Genomic DNA, 24875 nt, shown 5'->3' on the forward strand with positions numbered 1-24875 from the left:
CTGTGTCACATTTGTGTATCTCATCTTTCCTAATGTCATTAAAGGGTACTTGATTAATACCTTCCTAGCTATGGGACCCCCATAACTGTAATCACCCATTTAAAGGGCTCACATCCAGGCACATCACGGGTATGTAACTGTCCTGATTACTCCAGCTCGCGGCAAGTTGTTTATCTGAACTACTTGAATGGCACCAGCTGCCATTACCTCTCGCTTGACATTCATATATAAATGCCTCATAAGTAAAATTTGTATTTTCATGTAGCTTTATTATTAACATATACATGGCTGGTCAACATTAATATATAGTCTGTTTTTATCTAACTAGGTGAACTTATTGTTTAAGTCCAGGTGGTGGATAGTTTCTGAGATAACCCCCAATGAGCCTCACATCCTCATATTCATGTTCTTGTGCAGTCCCTTCCTATTAGCTATTACTTGTTTTTAATGAATATAATAAGACAAAAAAAGTGTTAAGATGTCACTTCCAAGATTGGGCTACAAAGGTTCATTAACTCCTGTCTTGCTCGCACTCTCTGGCTCGTTCTTGCTTGTTCCATGTAGTGGAAGCCAGTCACCATGTTGTGAGCTGTCCTATGGCTTGTCCTTAAGTGAGCTTCTGGCCAACAGCCAGAAAAAAGTTGAGGCCCTCAGCTTAACAGCTTGTGAAGAACTGAATTTTGATCACAGTCACCTGAGTGAGCTTATCAACAACTCCTCTATCAGTTGAACCTTCAAATGAGAATGCCGCCCTGGTCAACACCTTGATAACAGCCTTGTGAGAGACCCAGAGGCAGAAGTCCCCAGGGAAGCCATGCTTAGATTTCTGATACACAGAAACTGTGAGGTAATGTGTTTGCTGTTTTATGCTGTTGATATCTGGGGTAGTTTGTTACCCAGCAATAGATAATTAATATAGTCCAGTCTTGTAGTCTCATAGTCCATCTATGTACTAATTCCATCAGTCTGAAACAAATAAATACCTAGAGTATTGGAGAAACATGCTTTGAGCTACCTGAGGAACATTTCTTTTCTTTCCTTTTCAAGTGGGAGAGAGTGAGAGGTGGAACCTATGATTTGGTCCTAAAAACATGTCCCCCATTTTTGTTTATTTATTGATTTTAAAAGAGAGAGAAACAGAGAGATAGCATGCAAGTGGGGGAGGGGCAGAGGGAGAGACAGAATCCCAAGCAGGCTTCATACCGTCAGCACAGAGCCTGACACAGGGCTCGAACTCGTGACCATGAGATCATGAACTGACTTGAAATCAAGAATTGGTTGCTTAATGGACTGAGCCACCCAGGCACCCCTAAAAACCTGGTCCCCTTAAGTTCAGTCTTGGTGTATGAAGCCAGAGGGCCAGTTAACAGGAAGGGCAGTTTAGGAATAGAAACCAAATCAAGTTCACCATTTAAAGGGCTGAGTGGGACTCAGAATTGAGGTTTAGAGCCAACGTAAGAGCGAATGAAAACCCTAAGCTTGAGGAACGGTAAAGCAGGCAGTTTGGAGACATTCCATTTCTAAGGATGGAGTGCGTGGAGCTCATGGAAGTATGTGTAGAGAATGGAAACAGTGGCTGATCCATCTAGACCGGGGGCTGCAAACATTGATGCCGATGGTCCCAGGAAATGAGTGGAGTGGGGGCCCTGGAGGCTTGGTGAACTGGAGTGGGCAAGCCTAGTTGCATGTGGAAGCAGTGTATGTTGCCGTGTTCTACTCAGATCCTCATCCTCAGGGACAGTGTGCCCTGGAAATGTTGGCTGTTAATGGTTTACAGCTGAAGTCCTCTCTGAGCATTACCCTCAGCCGAAGGCAGGTGCCTCACCCAAGGCCAAATTCTGGCAGATGAGGGAGCTCAAAGAGCTGACTTCCGTGCCTCAGTGTGGGACAATTCTGAAGGCCCGCCTCTGCTCCAGAGCTCCCCTCGGATTGCCCTAGGCCTCAAAAACAAATGCCTTTCAGGCCACTTTTCCCTCTGCCAAATCTGTCTTGTTGTCTCCCAGTGTATCTCCCAGGAGTACCTCCAGTAAACCCTTTGCACACAACACCCCATCTCAACCTAAGACACTCAAGACAAGGGGTAGCAGCTAGCCCATTCTACCACTCATTGCCGTGCATGGGAATATAGACCCAGGGAAGAAGTTGGAAATGCAAATGTGTAGGTGAAATATTCTTTCTGTATTGGCAGATAATTCCGATTTAAGGGGAAAAAAGTGACCTCTAAAGTCAAACACATCTGTGGGCCGGGTTTAACTAAAGGGACAGGAATTAGAGTCAACTCATCCATGTTTATGAAGTTAGGTAATTTTCATCTTGTATCTCTGTTAACACTGGTCCACCACTTATTTGCTTAATAGAAGAACTGGACATTTTGTGTGTGAGAAAAGGGAAGGTGGAGGGAACTTAGTTTGTCTGCCCTCCATACCATGTAACTCATGTAACACCATGTAACAAGTACTTTGTAACTTAAGTGATACTTAATTCCTTTCCCTCCCTTCCAGCTGTGCTGAAGTGGATTTCTAGTTTTTTGTGAGTATTAGGGGGTAGAGATTCTCTTCTGTCATTATGTTTTTGGTATCCTTCCTAAAGGGATACTAACCGTGACCATATACCCTATTTTATACCTGCTGTCCCAGTGCAATTATTATCCCCCAGCCCTTCCCCAGTGTGTCCCAGTGTGGATGACATGCTTTGTCTCTTCGATGGGGGAGCCATGTACTGTTACGTCTCGGGGTATAATTTTTCTTCCATGAACAAGATTTTTGGACTTCCAGGATAATTAAGATATACTGCCTTGCAAAGAATGAAATTCATTAAAAGTAACATTTTTTTGTCTTGCAAGTTGAAATCATTCTCAATGTCCCAGTGCAGCAATTTGACCCAATACTACTTTTCAGGGGAATACTTTTCACACTCACTTCACAGTTTAAACCAATTTGATTTCACTACTAATTTGCCTTATTTTAACTTGGACATGCTGAAGCAGTTCAGGCTGCCTCCAAACACTTACTGCCTCATTAGCTGATGGCTGTAGTCTAATGACTCTCGGAGCAAATGAGAGCTTCTGAGGCAGTGGACGCCAGTGGGAATGGCTCTTTGCAAACTGAAAGAGAGGATGTCCAAATTGGATTTAATTCCACCCTTTGTTAGCTTTGGGGTAGTTAGCATTTATTTAAATGAAATTGTAATTATTTTCGGTGGTGCTGATTGATGGGAAATGCCTGGGTGAATAGACTGAAGCCATCACACACAGTCCGTCACATAGTTGAGTAAGTATATAACAAGGGGAGAGTTTTCTGTTAGAGAGTTCAATATAATTTTCTAAGGTTAGCTATAAAGAGAGATGTTGATGTAAACCTTTATATGTACATGTGTATAGATACATGCACATCCCCCATATGTGTGTGTGTTTATGTATCCCTGCCGCACCGCATGTATAAATATGCGTTAAAAATATATATGCATTAAAAAACATGGCTCCTTTCCTATTCTTTCCCCAGAGTATAGATTAGGCTATTTGGTTATAATAAAAGCCTGAGGCTTACTCAGCCTATCTCAAGGACAAACGTAAGAATGAGAGAGATGGAAATCTTTTTTTTTTTTTTTTTTTTTTTTTTAAGATTTTATTCTTAGGCAATCTCTACATCCAATGTCAGGCTCAAACTTACAACCTCTACATCAAGAGTCGCATGCTCCACCGGCTGAGTCAACCAGAATCTCCTGGGATGGAAATCTTTCATGGAGAAAAGGAGCCCAGGTTTACGTATAGGCTACACAAGGCTCTAAAAGTAATTCAGGATCTAGGCAGTTACTCTTAATGGCCCATCTAACCTTGAACTTCACCTTACCTTTCTTTATTTATAAAGCTTCACTTTTTCCCCCCCTATGAAAAGTAGACTACTTCCCAACCTCATAAGATAAATCATATTTTGTCTAAGGCAGGCTGCATAATCTAATTCCCTTTGCTAGTATTTGCTTTAGTGGTGAGCAGGAGAACAGATTCTGGGCAATGGCGCATAGAAGAAAATCCACTGTGGTAATTTGGGAAAGATTTTGCTGTCTGGTGAGACAAGAAGTGGTGGTGAGTCTGGTTCTGTTTTTCTGCCATGAAATCATGTGCAAGGATTTTATGATTAGAACAATGGAAGCCATCTTAAAGCATGGGACTAACAGCCTGGACGTAAAGAACCAATATGCTGAGGAGAGCCTTGCAGAAGGATAGGGAAAGAAGCTAGGTCCTTGACAATGTTCCTAAACAGTTTTCCCAAACCTAGACCACCTATCTCCAGACTTTTTGTCATGTGAGAAAATGAAATATTTTTTACTGCTTGAGCCATTCTTGGTTTTGTAGTCTATTACTTGTCCTCCAAAGCATCTCTGACAGTATCCAAGGGAGCTCCAGGGACAAGATTATCTTGTTGTCTGCTCAGTACCAGTATTTTGTGGGTATTTATTTCTATATATTCAGGGTGGCTTTATTCAGAATCAGATCTTTCTAACACCAGTGGTTCAGAGCTCTCCAGAACGTCTTTCTTCCCTATTATGCTTCATGATTGAGCAATACTGCAGTATTCCCTTTGACATACTGGAGGTTTATCATTAGATAAATGTCCAAGTGATAACATGAAGACTTTCTGCTTTGGTATATTTGACCTTCATATTTCCCTTAGTTGATCATTCACGCAATTCTCAAATGTTTATTGAGCCCTTGATATGTGTGAAGTTTGGCAATTTAGTGGGAAAACACAGAAATGCTCCCTGCCTTCTTGCAATTTACATTAAAGTCAGATTATACTATTTCCTTACTCTTCTGGCCTGTTCATACAGAATTCCAGAGATATCCAAGATATTAAGCTACTAGAACAGGGTATGGAAACCTCCCAGAATGAATGTGTGTCTTTTTGAAGATGAGGAAGAGGATAGCAGGTGACTCTTTTTGTATTCTTTTCTTTTTTCTTTTTTTGGTTATGGTATTGAAAGAGTTGCGACAGCAGTGAAATATTGCATTGAGATTTTATTGTTCTTACCCAAACCGTATTTATTTATTTTTATTTTTTTAATATGAAATTTATTGTCAAATTGGTTTCCATGCAACACCCAGTGCTCATCCCAATAGGTGCCCTCCTCAATGCCCATCACCCACCCCCCCCTCCCTCCAACCTCCCCATCAGCCCTCAGTTTGTTCTCAGTTTTTAAGAGTCTCTTATGGTTTGGCTCCCTCCCTCTCTAACTTTTTTTTTTCCCTTCCCCTCCCCCATGGTCCTATGTTAAGTTTCTCAGGATCCACATAAGAGTGAAAACATATGGTATCTGCCTTTCTCTTTATGACTTATTTCACTTAGCATAACACTCTCCACTTCCATCCATGTTGCTAAAAAAGGCCATATTTCATTCTTTCTCATTGCCACGTAGTATTCCATTGTGTATATAAACCACAATTTCTTTATCCATTCGTCAGTTGATGGACATTTAGGCTCTTTCAATAATTTGGCTATTGTTGAAAGTACTGCTATAAACATTGGGGTACAAGTGCCCCTATGCATCAGCACTCCTGTATCCCTTGGGTAAATTCCTAGCAGTGCTATTGCTGGGTCAGAGGATAGATCTATTTTTAATTTTTTGAGGAACCTCCGCACTGTTTTCCAGAGTGGCTGCACCAGTTTGCGATCCCACCAACAGTGCAAGAGGGTTCCCGTTTCTCCACATCCTCTCCAGCATCTATAGTCTCCTGATTTGTTCATTTTGGCCACTCTGACTGGCGTGAGGTGGTATCTGAGTGTGGTTTTGATTTGTATTTCCCTGATGAGGAGCGACGTTAAGCATCTTTTCATGTGCCTGTTGGCCATCTGGGTGTCTTCTTTAGAGAAGTGTCTATTCGTGTTTTCTGCCCATTTCTTCACCGGATTATTTGTTTTTCGTATGTGGAGTTCAAACCGTATTTAGAATGTCTACTCTGGAACCAGGATATTGTACCCTCTGTAGATTACTAATCTGAATTTTCAGAGTATAAAAACAAACAAACAAATACATTAATATTCAACTTCATCTTAATAATCTGAAAGAATCCAAGTCATGCATACCAAAGTGGGTGGTAATAAGTTTTACCAAGGATCTCCCAACTTTTATGTTGGTGTTGAATCAGTTGCAAGTCCTAGGATTTTAGGACTTCCATTTGGCATGAAACAGGGAAGTAGCTGTGCTTTGAGTGGCTTCTCTATATTCACATGTGGGTAAGAACATTAAATTTGAGAGTTCTTTTCAACTAATTACTGGGATATAACCATCACATTCAGTTTGTCTGGATTGTGTGTGTGTGTGTGTGTGTGTGTGTCTTTTTATTGGATGGGGACATCATTACTTCTTTCCCTAAAGCAGTTTCTCTCCATCATGAAGTGAATGCAATGAGCTAGTGAGTTAAGTTAGTATTTGCTTATTTATCTGTCTTCATATCTTAGGCCCTTATGGGGCTATTCAACTATCCAGGATTAATAGTTAGAGTGAACCTTGAGTCAGTCAAGGATGGATCTCTATTTGGTGGCTGTCTGTGGTGGTTTTGGTATTCTAGGGAACAAAACAATAATCCTTTATAGGCCATACTTATGGAAAGTATATTGATGGTGTTTTCTTTGATTTCTCCTTTGCTTTCCCACATAGTAGTCTCTCCTTTCATTCTCTATTGGTTGGCATTCTAATGAATGTTACCTTCACAGCCCCTTTGGCAAAAATTTCCTTGTTAAATTAAAGCTTTATTTTCTAGGCTAGCTCTCTGCATTCCCAATGCCAACTCAGAATATCAGTCATCCTTACCCATCCCCTACCCCCCTTTAAATGTCTAAATTAAGCCCCTTGGTCACTTTCTCCCATCATTGCCAGATTTAAAAATCTGTATTTCAGAGGCAGTGACCATAACCTTGACGCAATACTTATTTTAAGAATCAAATTATATTTTGGATATTGGCCTAGCACAATGGCTTGAAGGCCTGTAAGTCAGCCTGTGTTTTTTTTTTTTTCAATTTTTTTTTCAAGATAACATTTTTATTTATTCATAGCTATTTTTCTTTTTTTTAATTTTTAAATTTTTTTAAATTTATTTTTGAGACAGAGAGAGACAGAGCATGAGCAGGGGAGGGGCAGAGAGAGAGAGACACGCACACAGAATCCGAAGCAGGCTCTAGGCTCTGAGCTGTCAGCACAGAGCCTGACGCGGGGCTGGAACTCATGGACTGTGAGATCATGACGCGGGGCTGGAACTTGCGGATTGTGAGATCATGACCTGAGCTGAAGTCGGATGCTCAACCAACTGAGCCACCCAGGTGCCCCCATAGCTATGTTTCAAAGAAATTTGCTTCATTAAAAAGATTCAAGTCATCAGTTAGAGGCAGTGAGGCAAAAACTAGATCAGTCCTGTGAAGAACCGTTTGCTACACATGTAGTTACGAAAACCTTTAAGGTGAATTTGAAACAGGCAACCAAGTGACAGACTGCACTCCTGTCAGTTGTGTCTAGGAAATGAGATCCACAGGTGGTAGACAGTGAAAAATATTTTCCATCATTAAGCTCTACTTTTCATTTCTAAAATATGCACCCTTAGTGCAAAACAAAATTGTATCTACAAATGAACAATGAACATTTTGATGGACTTTTCATTGCTTTGATGAGCCATACACATACCTTCAATTCTGTATTAATTATATTAATTAATTATTCAGCTTTTAGCATGGGTAATAATTTGACACTTAGACTCAAAATAACAAGGACTGATGGCCTACCCATGGCTTTGAGGAGTAGAAGCCAATTGGAATAATAGTACAGACTTCTTAATTTTAAAATATGCATATTTCTAATGTGGAAATTTATAATTCTTCAAGAAAAATTAGGTTGTTTCTCTATTCCCTGAAACCTCTTCCCCTTCTCAGTTACTCCCTGCTGCTAATAAGATGCTAGAGCCATATAGCATTGTTCGTAAGGCAGAACGGAGACCTTGGACTAAGCACAGCTCATCCTTCCCCTTCCCTCCTTCCCTCCCCCCTCCCCTTTCCTCCTTTCCCCTGCCTCAGTTTTTCTTCTCTCCTTCATACTTAAATAATTCTTGGTGGGGGTCAGAGAGAGAAACAGTACTAAGTGTGTTGATTTCATAGACCCTTAAGCTCCTGGTGGTAAGAGAGTTGGCCTGAATAGAAATAATATTGTCCTAAACAAGCTACTGTGAGGAGAATACATTGACAAGAGGCTGAAAGAAAGATTGGAGTAACACAAGATCAGGTGCACGAGGAATATTACTTCCTTATTCTTCCACAGTAAGACAATTTTTTAAAAACCTTCCTTCAGGGGCACCTGGGTGGCCCAGATGGTTGAATGTCTGACTTCAGTTCAGGTCATGATCTTGCAGTTCAAGGGTTTGAGCCCCGTGTTGGGGTCTGTGCTGACAGCTTAGAGCTTGGAGCCTGCTTCAAGTTCTGTGTGTCCCTCTGTCTCTGTGCCCCTCCCCTGCTTGTGCTCTGTCTCTGTCTCTCTCAAAAATAAATAAACATTTAAAAAAAAACCCTCCTTCAGCTAGGCTGTCTGTCAGGTGCAAGTTTAGGAGAACCTGTGTGTTGCTGTGGCCTGTGTGTGTGTGTGTATTTGTGTGGGTGTGGGTGGGTGTGATGGGTGGCTTAGAGCTCTCAAAGTCACATGTTCGCACAGGAATCTGCTTAGATATCCACTGTCAGGTTTGACCCTTGGTCACTGGTCAACACAAGGAGCTGTGGGCATGTGCGTGACAGGCCCCTTCACTGTCATCAGCTTTCTGCTCTGTGCCATTCTTGGTGTCCAGTAATTACTCTGCCACCTCTGTGACCAACTGGTACATGAGGTGGTCCAAGAGCAATGTCCCCATAGTCCCCTGGCCACTGCCCTCCACCAGAGGGCACTCTTGCGGTGCTAGGAAAGAGGAGCCGGAGACCTTTATGTAATCCACCACCTTTCTTTCCCCATCTCTTGCCCTGTGACTCTCATTTCCTTTAGCCAGGGATAGAGAAAGCCATTCTTTGGACTAAGTGACCTGGTCGGGGGAGGGGTTGCTAACCTGTCTCTCTAGCCAGCCTCTTTCCCCACACTGATCTTTGGGTTTTGGCAATCTGCCACACAGCTGATGAGATAGGTGCTGACATGCAACTCTACAAAAAAGCATTATCTTTTATAAATCATTCCTTATTTCTAATTTTGTCTTTAGTCTCTGTTCATTTTTTATTAATTAGACAACACAAGAGTTTGTCTACTTTATTGTCTATCCTCTCTTTTTCTGATTTGCCCCACATCAAAAACCCAGTATACATTCGATATCATTGCTGCTGGGTCTTAAAGCAAACATACTATTTCAAGCTTCCTGTTTTTACACTTTCCTGATGCTTCTTTGTTTTCTGTACTTAAATGGCTTTTCATCATAAATAGGAAAATATATTTTATCTATTAGTCGTTTCTCTTAAGATCTATAGAGCAAAAAATATTTTTTCTATTAATATAATGCAACTATTGAATTCTATGGAAGATGATGAGACACACATTTTTACTTCCTCTCTGCTGCCGCCTCAGACCTGCTGTGTTTTGTTGATATAACAGCCCCAGTTACTTTTGTACAATTTTTTCTGTTCAGTACTTTTAAACTTGTTTCCTTTAATATCAGTAATTAATTACCACTTCTGCTTTGTTTTATTTACCTAATAACTCTGCTTATGACTTTATAAGGTATGGTTTCATAGAATTTTAACATTTACATGCAGTCCAATGCACAGACCTTAAGTACATGGTTTGATGTGCTTACCAGGTGCACGTGCTCACAGCAAGCATAACAAACTGCAGAACATCATGTCACGAAGATACCTGGTGTACCTTTCCAATCAACCTGTACCCCTTCTTCCAAAGACAACCGCTATTCTGATTTCTTTAAACATAAGATTAGTTTTGTCTGTAGAACTTAATTAGAATATGTGTCTGGGGCTTTTTTCTCAGAAAGAAGCTTCATCTATGTAGTATGTATCAGTAATGCATTGCTTTCCTTTGCCACAGAATAGCCCACACGTGACTAAATCATACTTTGGCAATTCTTCTGTTGATGGACATTTGACATTTGGTGTGGTTACCAGTTTTGGGCTATTGTAAATAAAGCTTCTGTGAACATTCACGTCCAAGTCTTTTTATAGACATGTGCTTTCATTTTTTTCTTGGACAAATACCCAAGAATGGAAATGCTTCTTCGTAGGGTAGGCATATGTTTAACTTTGTGGAAAACTTCTAGAATGATTTTCAAAGTGGTTTTACCATTCCTCCCCTCCCTCTAATGTATAAGGAAGGGTCTGCTTGTTTGGCACCCTCACTAACATTTGATTAGGTCAGTCTTTGTAGCCATTCCAATAGGTGTGTGTGGCAATATCTCTTTGGTGGACTGAATTTAGCTTTTCCTAGTGACTAAGCATGAGGAGAACTTTTCCATGTGCTTATTGCCCCTTTGTGTATCTTCCTTTGTCAAGTGGCCATTCTTTGGCTCATGATTAAAACTGTACTTTTGTCTTGTATTGAATTGTAAGAATTATTTATATATCTAGATATCAGTCCTTTGTTAGCTATATGTACTGCAAATATTTTCTCTCAGTTGTGGCTTGCTTATTAATTTCTTTTTTTTTTTTAATTTTATTGTAACCATGTTTGTTTATTTTTTTAAAATTTACATCCAAGTTAGTTAGCATACAGTGGGACAATGATTTCAGGAGTAGATTCCTTAGTGCCCCTTACCCATTTAGCCCATCCCCCCTCCCACAACCCCTCCAGTATTGTTCTCAGTTTGTTCTCCATATATATGAGTTTCTTCTGTTTTGTCCCCCTCCCTGTTTTTGTATTATTTTTGTTTCCCTTCCTTTATGTTCATCTGTTTGTCTCTCAAAGTCCTCATATGAGTGAAGTCATATGGTATTTGTCTTTCTTTGACTAATTTCACTTAGCATAATACCCTCTAGTTCCATCCATGTAGTTGCAAATGGCAAGATTTCATTCTTTTTGATTGCCGAGTAATACTCCATTGCATATATATATACCACATCTTCTTTATCCATTCATCCATCGATGGACATTTGGGCTGTTTCCATACTTTGGCTATTGTTGATAGTGCTGCTATAAACATTGGGGTGCATATGCCCCTTCGAAACTTGCTTATTACTTTCTTAATGATGTCCTTTGATGAACAGAAGTTTTTAATTCTGGTGGAGTCCATTTTTCAATTTTTCTTTTTTTGTCAGTGTTATACATTTATTTATTTATTAATTTATTTATTTAAAAATGTTTATTATTTATTTCTTATAAACAGAGAGAACACACGCATGACCAGGGGAAGGGGCAGAGAGAGAGGGAGAGAAAGAGAATCCCAAGCAAGTTTCGAGCTTTCAGCTTAAAGCTTGATGTGGATGGGGCTCGGTCTCACGATCTGTGAAATCATGATCTGAACCAAAATCAAGAGTCCATCTCTTAATCAATTGAGCCACCCAGATGCCCCAGTGCTATACCTTTATTTAAAAATTTTGTCTTCTGGGGTGCCTGGGTGGCTTGGTTGGTTAAGCATCCAACTCTTGATTTTGGCTCAGGTCATGATCTAAGGATCAATTGTAAGATTGAGCCCTAAGTTGGACTCTGCACTGATAGCATGGAGCCTGCTTGGGATTCTTTCTCTCCCTGTTTCTCTGCCCCTCCCTGGCTTATTCTCACTCTCTTTCTCTCAAAATAGACAAACATTTAAAAAAATAAAAGATATAAAAATTTTGTTTTCTGCTTTGTTTTATATGTTTTGTTTGTTATTCTTTACTTATAATCTTACAGTCTTTTGATAAGAAAATGTGTGTGGCTTACATTTAACTTAAAAATTGGAAACCTTAGCTTTATACTTTCCATCTTACATTATTTCCTATTTTTCCTTATTTTTTATTTTTGTGTGTTTGATCAAGTTTTGTGCTTTTTTTAAAAACTAATGTTACTTTAGAAGTTTCTTGGTACTTAAAGTTTTTTTTTTTAATGTTTATTTATTTTTGAGAGAGAGAGAGAGAGAGATGGCGCAAGTCAGGGAGGAGAAGAGAGAGAGGGAGACACAGAATCCAAAGCAGGCTCCAAGCTCTGAGCTGTCAGCACAGATCCTGATGCGGGGCTCAAACTCACACATGACCTGATCTGAAGTCGGACGCTTAATTGACTGAGCCCCAGGTGCCTGGTCTTGGTAGTTTGTCTTCTACCAATTGCGATCTTGTTATTTCCAATACATGTAATTGAATATATACAAGCATACCTCATTTTATTGTGCTTCTCTTTATTGTGCTTTGAAGATATTTCTACAAATTGAAGTTTTGTAGCAACTCTGCATGGAGCAAGTCAGTAGGCACTATTTTCTAACAGGATTTGCTCACTTTGTGTCTCTGTGTCACATTTTGGTAGTTCTCACAATATTTCAAGCTTTTTCATTATTTTATTTGTAACGGTGATCTGTGATCAGTGATGATGACTCATTGAAAGCTCAGATGATGGTTAGCATTTTTTGTTTTTTGAGAGAGAGAGAGAGAGAGAGCGCGCGCACAAGTGGGGGAGGGGGCAGAGAGAGCTAGGGAGACACAGAATCTGAAGCCGGCTCCAGGCTCCAGGCTGTGAGCTGTCAGCACAGAGCCTGATGCAGGGCTCAAACCCTTGAGCCGTGAGATCATGACCTGAGTGGAAGTTGGTTGCTTAACCGACCGAGCCATCCAGGTGCCCTAGTAAAATATTTTTAAATTAAGATCTGAACGTTGTTTTTTAGACAAAATGCTGTTGTACACTTAACAGACTACAATATGGTGTAACCACAACATTTTTATACACTGAGAGTCTCCGAAATTTATTTGACCTGCGTTATTCTCATATTTGCCCTATTGCAGTGGTCTAGAACTGAATCTGCAATATCTCCAAGGTATGCTTGTATTTCTCTACTATTATATGAAATAAGTATATTAACCATATCCCTCAGCCAAGGGTATCTACTGCTTCCAATCATTAAGCTGAGACCTAAAGATAACAGGATGATTATATGTCGATATTTACTTGTGCAAGTCCTGGTTTGTTTCTATTTTCCTGGCATAATTCCTATTTGTACCCTTTTAATCTAAAACTGTCCCAGTTTGTACAATAAATTATATCTGTACAATTAGTGCACAATAAATTAAACTTTTTAGATCATTTTGATCTCTCTGCTCCCCTCCCACATGCACACCCACTAGAATGTCTTTAATTCTCTCCTTACTGCCTCATGGTCCAGCAGTGAAAAGCAGACTCTAGAGTGATTGGCCAGCTGTGTCATCTTGGTCAAGGTGTTCTCTTTGCCTTAGTTTCCCCGTCTGTAAAGTGGGGATCGTGCTATCATTTTCTTCACAGGGTTGTTGTGATGATTTAATCAGAGTACCTAGAGCAGAGCCCATACAGGTTAATGTGCCATAAAAATGTTGGTTGTGATTCCCTGCTCCCTCCCAAGTCAAAGGTTTTGCTGAGATAGTTTTTTATTTTTAATTCCACACGATTGTGTCAACTTAGCCATGTGATTCCTGTAGTTCAAGAATTCTAATATGACAAAATTCTAATGATTCTATCATTATATCCATCCAGAGTTCATTACCTACTGCTGTTTTCTCTCCTTGTCATTGTCCTTATCTTGCCATCTGTTCTGTTCATTTATTTGATTAGAGTCCTTTCCTAAGTGTTTTCCTCATTTGGGTTCTGTGGGTGATGTGCTCTCTGAATACTTTATATATCTATAAATATATTCCTGTCCACTGTCTGGGTATCAGATTCTTTTGCTCTAATCCTTTTCTCTCATTAATAAAGAGATATTATTCTCCTGTTTTCTAGCATCTAAAATTACAGATGAAAAATTTAATGTTTGTTCTGTATTAATTTTCTAAGGCTAGCATGAAGTACCACAGTGTGGGTGGCTGACATAATAGAAATTTATCTTCCCGTAGTCCTGGGGGTTAGAAGCATGATATTAAGGTGTTGTGGTGTTGATTTCTTGTGAGGGCTCTCTCCTTGGCTTTTAGATTGCTGCCTTCTCCCTGTGTCTTGACATGTTTTTCTCCATGTGTGCCTGTGTCTTTGTCCCCTCTTGTAAGGACACCAGTCTTATTGGTTTAGTGCCCACCCTAACGATGCTGTTGAACTTAGTTCCCTCTTTAAAGACACTATGTCTAAATATTGTCCCATTCTGAGTACTGAGTAGGATTTCACCATATGAATTTGGGGTAACAAAAATTCAACCCAAACAATGTTATTCTTTTCCTTTTGTAAAGTGGTCTTTCTCCTTCCCTCCATCTCTTTTTTCTTTCTTCCCCCTTTCCCTTCCTCATTATTCTGGAACTCAGCCCCTTTAATTTGCAGACTCGAGTGGAACATTTTTTTCCTTTGCTATTTTTTTGCCAATCCAGCTGTTTTTTCTTTCTGAAACTCCCATTACTTGTCAATCTTTTAAGAATCTTATTTTTCCTTCATTATTCCCATCTCTAAGTATATTTGCCCTAGGTTGTGCGATATTCTTCCAATTGACTTTCTAGGTCACTAATTTAGTTTTCAATAAGGACGATTGTTTCCTTAGATCAATATATTCACTTTGTAAATATGAAAGCCATGTTTTCTAGTTGCAGAATATTTTTATGGTGCTAACATTGACTTATTTAAATGCTATTTCATTGAATTTTTGTTAAACATTTAGCTATATCCTCCAGGAATCTTATCTGCTTTAAAGGTACACAATTGGAAATTTCTTTGTTTTCTTCCACTTTTGAATTGCCGGGTTCCCTTGGGTGCATTGTTAATTTCCTTTGCCTATGCTCTGTTTATCCTTGGTGCATGGGTAAAGCTAATGAATACTTTGAGAAATGACAAGCCCATGGGTGATGGTCAGCACAGCAGCACCTGCTTCTTCCCTGTGGGTCAGGGATGTAGCAAAAGGTGAGGGATCAGTCCTTTGATGAACACCAGGAGAAAGCTTCCTTGCTCTCTGACTTATTTGGTCACAATGGTCCCAAGTGTCAGAGTGGAGGAGGAACCCAGTTCACCTTCAGACAACAGGGAAATCTGTAAGTTCTCCCAAGATACCACACAGGGCACCCCGTTTCTTCTTTGGATTCTATGAATTTCTTTAGTACAAGCTCTCAGGGAACATGAGGTCCAGACCTTTTTCCACATCTCTTGATTTCCAATTTGCATGATTCCTTTGACTGCGGAAGGAAAATATCCTGTACCTGTGTTATACTTTGGGACCCCATCAGAACCCCAGGTTGAAATCCCCTTTTCATGCATCTTGATAGTCTCTTGGCTGGTGTTTTTCTCAGGAGAGATAGACTATGGTTGGCTGTAGTTGAGAAAGAAGAGTGGCTGGAACTCATTTTGAAGCCACCACAAGATTGTTGCTAACTGAAAGCTTTCATCTCAACCTGTGGCAAAACTTTCTAGTTTTGTAAAATTAAATTAGAATACTGATTATATATTCTTTTCAATACTTATGAAATAACCTTATATTTTGTAACCATATTTATAACAATTATAACAATTACTTAAACTCAATTCCTTGCATTAATAGTTTTAATGTCAATCATCAGCAGCTGTGCTTCCTGACTTTTAGTGATCTTTTATCATTCTTGAAATCTTTATTTTGGTAAATTTCTTAGACTGATAAATCTGTGGAAATGCAGGAATCATCACAGGTTTTTTTGTTTTGTTTTTTGTTTTGTTTTTTGTGAGGCACTGCAAATTTAAAAATGTCATCCTTCCTTTCCTACCTTCCTTTCTCCCTCTCTTTTCATACCTGAATCATAAATTTTTGTGGTTTTAATTCTCGGGTCACAATCTATTGTCCACAACACCTTCTAGGCACCATCCTGCTAGTTTCTGGCCAGGGGCAGATCTAGGTTTTGTGGAGTCTGAAGTTTACATAATTTAAGGTAGCTTCTTTCAGAAAAAGAATACAAAATCAACAATCTAAAAACTAGTTATGAAAGGTCAGATTTGTTTAGAAGGGGACCATGGAACTGTGGGGTCTTGAAGCGTAAACTTTATTAACTACCTGGCTAGTCTGTCTCTGTTTATAAAGGTGTTTAATATCGTGAAGGACAAATGTCAGGCCTGTCTATTTTGGTTCCTTGGTGGTCAGCGTTTCACTCCTGTGCTGAATGCTATTGGGACTTTTTTTTTAATGCTTGAAATTAAAGATTTTCATGGGGGAAAATCTAGATTTTGGCCTCCTTTTATCAGTGTTATCTTATATCTGGTGAATCTGTAGATTCAGATCTTTTAGCTCAGGAAAGTTTTCTCCCATTACATCTTTGATTTTTTATTTTCTTTCCATGTATTTGTTTTCTTCTCCAGTACATTCTAAGTTGCATGTCTATTCTGTGCCCAAAGCTATCATCTTTCTTGTATTTTTATTTCTTAGTTCTTTTCTTTGCATTTGGGCGACAAGTTTGTCTTCTATTTTACTTATTTTATTTCCCTTAGTGTTGACTTACTACTTTTTTTTTTTTTTAATTTTTTTTTTCAACGTTTTTTATTTATTTTTGGGACAGAGAGAGACAGAGCATGAACGGGGGAGGGGCAGAGAGAGAGGGAGACACAGAATCGGAAACAGGCTCCAGACTCCGAGCCATCAGCCCAGAGCCTGACGCGGGGCTCGAACTCACGGACCGCAAGATCGTGACCTGGCTGAAGTCGGACGCTTAACCGACTACGCCACCCAGGCGCCCCATTGACTTACTACTTTTAATACGTTTTCAAATTCTGCTATCATCTTTTATTTTATCAATATTCTATTTTATCTCACTTGGCTCTCATTTTATCACCAGCTGCCTCTCATTCATCTCTGTCTTCATTTCTGCTGAGGATATTCATCTTTTTCCTTTTGTTTTATAGAGTATATGTTTTATTTCATTACAAGCAGAAAGTAAGTATTCTTATTTATGCTTCTTAAAATAAATATGTTTCAAACACACATTTTGTCTCTGCATCTTGAGTGCATATTCCCTTCATGTTATGGAATCTTTTTATTTGACATAATATAATATAATATAATATAATATAATATAATATAATATAATATAATATATTTAACTCATATTCATAGAATGGTTAAAGTTCTATCCAGATATGACATTTTCTTTTAAAAAGTACTATTTATTTTCTACTAGAATGTTGTGAGAATCCTTTTTGTTTTTAACTGTAGGGATGGCTACCAGTTTGGTGATCCATACGTATGAAAAAAGAGGGAGGGAATTTTCTTTCTTTATTGAGTTTCCCCTACACAGGACTTTTATGTTTCCATTTCCTTTCTGGTGATGTGCCTGCCACATTAGGCAAGACTAATGCTGCTTAAGAAATGCCTTAGCGGTGCCTGGGTGGCTCAGTAGGTTGGGCATCTGACTTTTGGTGTTGGCTCAGGTCATGATCTCACAGTTTCGTGAGTTTAGGCTCTGCGCCTGCTTGGGGTTCTCTCTCTCTTCCACTCTCTCTGTCCCTCCCCCCTTTTTGCTGTTCTTTGTCTTTATCAAAATAAATAAAGAAACTTAAAAAAAAAAAAGTACCTTTAGTGTTTCTGTTGGCAGTAAATTGGGTGAAGCCTACTTCATAGCTGCCCTAAATGGTACTGAGCTGTGGTGGCTTAAGAAATGCCAAATGAACTTTCCTTATCTTTAACATGGATTCCCATGTCTCCTCCCAGCATCTTGCACATCAAGAGTGTTGTTGGGTCTGAGATATCCCCTATTTGTTTTCCTTGGCACCTCACTTACCTCTCATGGAGGTCAAGTGCATGTTCCATTAGTGCAAAATCAGTGAAAATGTTCTTAAACTTTTCTGCATGTGCATGACACATTTTCCTATGTGAATTCAGGCTTTCTATTATTCCTACATCAACTCAAACATTTTGATGAGAACTGCAAAGGGGAAAATAAAGTCCATGCTCGCTTGTTGTTCTAGCTCATGTGCTTACCTCCACGGTACTGCATGTTTGAGAAGTGGCGGACCGGACTTGGCGAGGGCTGACATACTTGCATTGAGGAATGAAATGCAAAGAAAGTGGCATAGATTTGGAAGGAGGTAAAAGTACAAATTTACGGATGGTTACCATATACCAGCAAAGTGAGTTAGGAGCCACCTGCTAGCTTCTGACCCTGGTAATGGAATTAGAACATGATGGTTTGGCACTGAATGTTGCACCTGACCTAGAAAAATAGCACTCTGTTATGACTTTGCATGGTTAGTTTCAGGTAACTTGTATAAACTACAGTGGCAAATTCTCTCCTTCTACTGAGCAGCTTCTAAATTCAGTGGCCTTCAGGGCGCCTGGGTGGCTCATTCGGTTAAGCAGCCGACTTCGGCTCAGGTCATGATCTCACGGTCCGTGAGTTCAAACCCCGCATCGGGCTCTGTGCTGATAGCTCAGAGCCTGGAGCCTGTTTCAGATTCTGTGTCTCCCTCTCTCTGACCCTCCCCCGTTCATGCTCTGTCTCTCTCTGTCTTAAAAATAAATAAACGTTAAAAAAAAAATTTAAATTCAGTGGCTTTCTCTCCGGGACTGTGACCTTTGGTTGTACACATCTAATTGGGTAGTTGAAAACCTGAATAGTGACAAATATTCTAATTTCTGCAGAGTGCTTCTCTTGTGGGATTGGGCTTAAGGAAAACACTGGCAAATCTGTGATACATATGAGGAAAGGGGTATGATGAAAGGCCTGAAGGAATTTATCAGGGATGTCTAGAAGTATCCCAAGAAAAGGAAAAAGAAAGGTAGGCCACTTTTCTCTTTTTTTTTCATTGATGAACACAAGAATTAAGATTATGACCCACTGTCTTCTTTTATTCCCATTACAATGGATTTTGAGAATATTTACTTCCAAAGAAAGTTCCAGGTTCTATTCTCAGGTCTTACTCTGGGGAGAATTACACAAACTCTCTAATATCAATGTCTTTGCTGGTAAAATGTGAATAATAATACACACTGGATATATTGAAATAACTGAGGACCCCATGTCTGGCACCTACAGGGCACTTGATAGTACCAGCTGTTATTTTTATCTCTCTTTTATTGCTATATTTACTATTATATTAATAAATTATGGTTATAAATCTTGTCTGCAAACAATGAAAACCAATATTCACCTGGTTTCATATGTATATAAAACTGAAAATTCAGGAATAGAGCAGATTTCAGGAATGGCTGATTCAGGGTTTATACAATGTGACAAAGATGTCATCCTGACTTTTTCTTGAGATATAATTACTTCATTCTCAGTCTCCATGTGATGGCAGGATTGCATAGGGGATCAGAATATGCCACCCCAAAATATGTTACTCTGGCAGAAGGATTATTTTGAGCTGAAGGAAATTGAGAAAAAAGCAGATGCAAGGTAAAGTCTCTGCTGTGTCTCAATCTGCCTGAAAACAGATCATAGATTCCACTTATGAAGGTGCTTCTGTCTTCCCTATCCTTCCCCTACCAGGAAGAGGCTAACAGCCTCATCGCTGGCAATGACAGGGCACCAAGAGAGTCCACACAAACAAACCTCACTATCTAGCCGTTATCTACCATTAGTTTTCTCTTATATTTGCCTTCTTACAATTTGCTGCCCCTAGAAGTTCAAAGTCCTTCTCCTTTGTCTTATCACTTTACTTTAAATCTGTCCTCTTTTTTTTTTTTTTTTTTTTTTTTTTTTTGTCCAAATGGCATAAAAGCTTCCAAGCCTGGCTGTTTCTTTCGGAATTTTCTCTTCTTTCTGTGAAACCTCCTTACACTGCATAAAACTTTAAACATCAAATAAATGTGCATGCCTTTTCTTTTGTTAATCTGTCTGTTGTCGATTTATTTCACAGACCCAGCTGAAGAATCCAAGAGGGTACAGGAGAATTGTCCTCCTCTGCAATTGTTTAAGCAGTTCCAAGAGTCAGATCATGAGGGAGAGCAGGCGTCATTGTCCCAGCAGGAGTAGGAATGTGCTGAGATTCTGATTGGCCAGCTTGGGTCACTTGCCCATCTTGCACCATCTTCATATACTGAATTATGCCTGGGGATGGAGCCCTACCTTGACCGTATTGTCTGCCAGTGGGGCAGAGCTGCTGAGAGAAGGGAGACTGGATGGTGGGGAGGCAAGCGACAGATGTGCTGTCGGTTAAGAAATGGGATGAGAGAGGAGGATTCTTTGCCCATTGAACATGCTAGTTCATCTTTTACTGTAGGTTTGCAAATAAAGGATGGAAGGATGGCTTAATAATGACCTCTAAATGTAAGCAATACTAAAAATCAGGGATAAGGACCTGTCATTTTCCTGGATTTCATTTCTCCATTTAGGACACAACTGACCAATGTGGTGACAGGAGAGCCTAATGAAGAGCTTAGGGAGAGAGTGGGGGCTTTCACTTAATTGGACCATGCCCGGCAATGAAATGGAATAATGCAGCCATCCGCAGAAAACAGGCTGAAAGGACTAGATGAATTTTGACCAGATTTAATTGTGACCAGATTGTGGGAGTGAAAAGTTTCAGTGTGAGTCAAGTTAACTGTTTTATTTCATGTCCCATTTTTAATGCTTCCGTATAGCCCTCTCGCTTTTTCTAAATTACATGCCTCATTGTATTTGAGTTCCTCCTGCTTTTGACAGCTCCATGGCTTCCAATTTTGCTTCTGCTGCTTTGATTATTATTCCTGATTTGGTTGTTGATGAGACATGTGGTTTTCTTCAATTAGCTCTGTCACTCTTACAAATGTGTGTGTCTCGCAAGTGTCCTAATTAAAGTCAGGAGGAGGAGGGGGGCAGAAATTACAGGCAATTACAGCAGTGCCACCCTCCCCTCTCCCTGCTCTTTTCTCCTCATCATCGGGGCGCGTTCTTCTGTATCTCCATTTTGCAAGCACATTGAGCAGCCTCTCTGTTTAAAATCCCATTAATTTTTTCTGAACACGATATGCCGCTGTGTCAGTGTGTCATGCATTAGCTTTCAGGAAACCCCATAGCTTTCATTTAGCTTTATTAAGTACAGTCTCCTCTCTGCCAGTTTCTATCATTCTTTCAATTCGTCCTGAGATAGAAGACTCCCTTCACCATTATGCATGGTGCTGTAAAGTCTCCCCAAACCTGCGGCCGCCTCTTGTGTGGGCTTACCTTCAGTTCACTCCATTTCGATGCTACACACATTGATTGATTCTCTGGGTCTCCGCAACATGCAGGGCAGCATGCTAGGAGCCTGGACTACAAAGATAAGTAAGCGCAATGAGGCTAAGACAGTGTGGATACGTAGTAAGAAAAAGCTGGATTTCAGAGCTGGACACGGCAGAGTTCAAATGCCTGCTTTGCCAAGTGCTAGCTGTTTGGCCTTGGGTAAATCACTTAGCTGGTTTTTTTCATGTGTTAAAATTATGCTAATAATACTTACCTTGAAGAGTTGTTGTGAAGATTGGAGTTAATGTATGCAAAGTAGCTAGTTTAGTGCCTGCTATACCTCCATAAATGGGAGCTATAATTATTATCATGAATAAGATATAGTGTACTTAAGGAACTCACCATCTACTCAAAGGGAGAGAAGAGTAAATTAACTCTTATAATATATTGTTATATATATAATAATGAAAGTATGTAGGTGGTAATGGAGTAGCCTCCCTGAAGCTCTGCATGTTCTCTCTTCCACCCACCTGTCCGTCCTCCCCTATGTAATCTACCCTCCAACATCTCCAATATACGTTGGCCACCTGACCTACCCCTTCTCTGTCTCCCTTCACTGGTCTCTGTTCCCTCTGCCTGCAAAGCTCATCTGCGTGGTCCTTACATGGCTGTCTCTTCCTCACCACCCACCATTCAGCTTAGTCATCTACGAGAAAGGCTTTCCATTGCCATCCAGTCTAAAGTAGCTCATCCACTCACCTCCATTTTGAAAAACAAAACAGTTTTATTTACTTCATAGGAATTATCTGCGATTACCTTATCTGTTGGTTTTGATGTTTATTTCCTGGTGCTCCCCACTGGATATAAATGCCATGAGGGCAGGGACCATATCTGTGTTTGTTCACAGCTGTTTTCCTGTTGACAAGAACAGTGGCTACAACATAGACCATGCTAAATAAATACTTGGGGGAATGAATAGTGGTGGGAGATACCCAGCAGAGACCTTGAACAGAAGGAGTTCTGTAGTGGTAGGTGTGCATTTTGCTGTTGCTATTATTGACAAGTGCCCACTACCCAACACATCTACCGTTAAGGGGTCCCAGGTCTAAGGCAAGAGGCTAAGATAATGGGAATCTCACCCAGTGATGTCTAACTCTGTACTGCTCAACCTGGCTTTAGAAAACTGGTTTTGAATGTCCTTCTTCAATCATCTGCTATGTGGTTTCTACCTGTTTGAGTCCTTTTTCTTGGACTCAGGCAAATTCTTGGCAGGAGTCTGGTGAAGGCACCAAGTGGTGGTTCTCAATAAGTTTTCATGGAAATCCATCTTTGATTGTGCCTTCTTCTATGACTTCCCAGTGGGAGGACGAGGATGATTATAGGAATAAGGTAAAAAGGCATTTGTGTCTTTGGGAGGCTGAACATTTAGCTTTAGGCATGGCTTCTAGAAATAAGTGCTGACTTTTACAACTAACATTTCTCTTCCATTGTCTGACTTGGGCTTAGAATGACAAGGCATCAAGGAGTCCTGGCCAGTGTTTATAAAAATGTGTGACCTTGATCAAAAGCAGAGATTGGGTAAAATATAGCAGGCTTAGTGAAAATCTATTCCTCCTGTTGGAAAGATAATTCAGAGGGCAAGAAGCACATATCAAAGTTCCTAATTTCCTGAGGGGGACCAGTCACACCATTTTCTTATAAAAACGACAAAGTTTTTGTTTTAGCTCCACCAAGACTTGTGGTTCTCGTCTGCAAAAATATCTGCAAGGCATCCACGTAGCTTCCAATCAAGTGGTTAACTAAGACTTTGTAGTTGCTTCATTGGGGCTTATGGGGCTTCTTACACCTCTCTTAGAATTTTAATTTGCATCCAGATATATTTATATTTTCTCTTAATTGTCTTTCTCAGTCTCAATCCAAAAAGGAGCCTGAAGACTTAATGCAACTTAACTTTTATCTTTATATGATTACATTTAAGTGTAATTTCAGGTGTTAATGTGACACGGGAACAACGGATATGGCCAGGGGACTTAATCTAATTCATTGCAATTCATCTAAAGGCCTTGGCAGTGGCAGAAGCTCAAAAAATTTGTTCGAATCTCTTAGTCTTTCAAACGCTTGTGAGTCTGTCTTGCCTACACAGACTGTAGAAATTTGTTCCGTCATACACACAAAAAAGTGTTTTAGATGAGCCACATAAGTATACTTCAAACGTATTGTTTATTAGAATGAACTGAAATAGATATCATGGGTATTTGGGTTATTATTAGCTTTCTGTTAGAATATCCTTGTGTAGACTGTAAGTCGGGACTTTTAAATGGTTGGGTCTGAATCTCCATTGGCAGATGCTGTTGGTGTTGGGATTTTTAACATGTTGTCATATTGCTGGGTTTTGGCACACCATATATTGGATACAAATTGAGTTGTTCATGATATTCCAGATCATGACAGTTTCCCCAGTGTGCATACTTGAACCTCTCCTATTCAATTTGGAAACAGACCTCATTTGTTAGATGGTAATCATTAATATATCAGCCAAAGTGATTCGGTAATAGTCCTCCAACTTCTTTAGCCATAGGCTGGACATGATCATAGTCTGGCCAATATTAGCCCTTCCATGGGATCTTTCCAACTCAAGCTGGGAGAGAAAAACACTCTTGTCTTTTAGTCAGGCAACCGTTAGAATGTGAGTCTCTTGACACAGGCAGCCACATTTGCAACAATGTGGAGGAAGTCTGTTTACATTAAGAGAAAATAAAGCCAGTATTCATTCAGAGAGAAGCAAAGAGAAGAGATCCAGCTGCCTAGTCTGGAGTGCCTGGTCTGATCATCCCAGCCACACGCTTGCCTGTGCAGGGCACCTGAGCCAATATTTTTTGTTTCTTTTGTTTAAGGTAGTTTGAGTAGAGACTTCTGAAGAGTTCTTCACTAACATAAACCCCAGTTAACACCAAAGTGACAATAGGGACATACCCTTCCCATGAAGTCAACATGGTAGAAAAACACCAAAACTGATACAGGATGAAGATACAAAACTATGGGTACCTTATAAAACAATAACAATAAGAAGAGCCTGGAAATGAGAAAATAACATCTCCCCAAGGTGGTAAGGACTCTCAAGAGAAGAACCGCAGAAACTGGGGACCACTCACCCACATAATGGGCTAAGTAACGTTCTTGTCAGTATCACTGAGAAGAAAAGCTGAGCATTTATAAAACCTACTGTTTATTAGGGACATTGTATAACTGTCTGTGAATAAATTCTCAATATCCAGATGACTCATATATAGAAAAGCTTTTTTATTACCTGTTCGATGTTTATTTAATGTCCAAATTTCTGATATTATGAATTTATCAAATAGTAGTATTTTACCAGTAACAATAAACATTATTCTAAATATTCACATACTGTTAGATCATGTTAAATTAAAACGTACATATTTAACAAAATAAATTTCCCCAAGTACTTAGACACTGACTGCAAAGTTAAACTTGTTTCATAAAGCTCTCCTGATGACTTAAAAGCACAAATCTTCAGGGGCTCCTGGGTGGCCCAGTCGGTTAAGCGTCCAACTTCAGCTCAGGTCATGACCTCACGATTTGTGCGTTCGAGCCTCAAGTCGAGCTCTGTGCTGACAGTGCAGAGCCTGGAGCCCCTTCAGATTTTGTGTCTCCCTCTCTCTTTCTGCCCCTCCCCCT

The 24875-nt window shown here is 39.8% G+C and overlaps 1 long non-coding RNA gene across 1 annotated transcript; it reads left to right on the forward strand.

The window, feature by feature from the left end:
• The first annotated feature begins 571 nt into the window (after positions 1 to 571).
• LOC131517594 (uncharacterized) lies at positions 572 to 24543 on the forward strand. The gene is made up of 3 exons (XR_009264669.1): positions 572 to 847; positions 18674 to 18810; positions 19894 to 24543. It is a non-coding gene; the product is annotated as an uncharacterized LOC131517594 (long non-coding RNA).
• The last annotated feature ends 332 nt before the right edge of the window (positions 24544 to 24875 follow it).

The sequence above is a fragment of the Neofelis nebulosa genome, chromosome 7 (genome assembly GCF_028018385.1).
Source record: "Neofelis nebulosa isolate mNeoNeb1 chromosome 7, mNeoNeb1.pri, whole genome shotgun sequence".
Classification (NCBI taxonomy): Eukaryota; Metazoa; Chordata; class Mammalia; order Carnivora; family Felidae; genus Neofelis; species Neofelis nebulosa.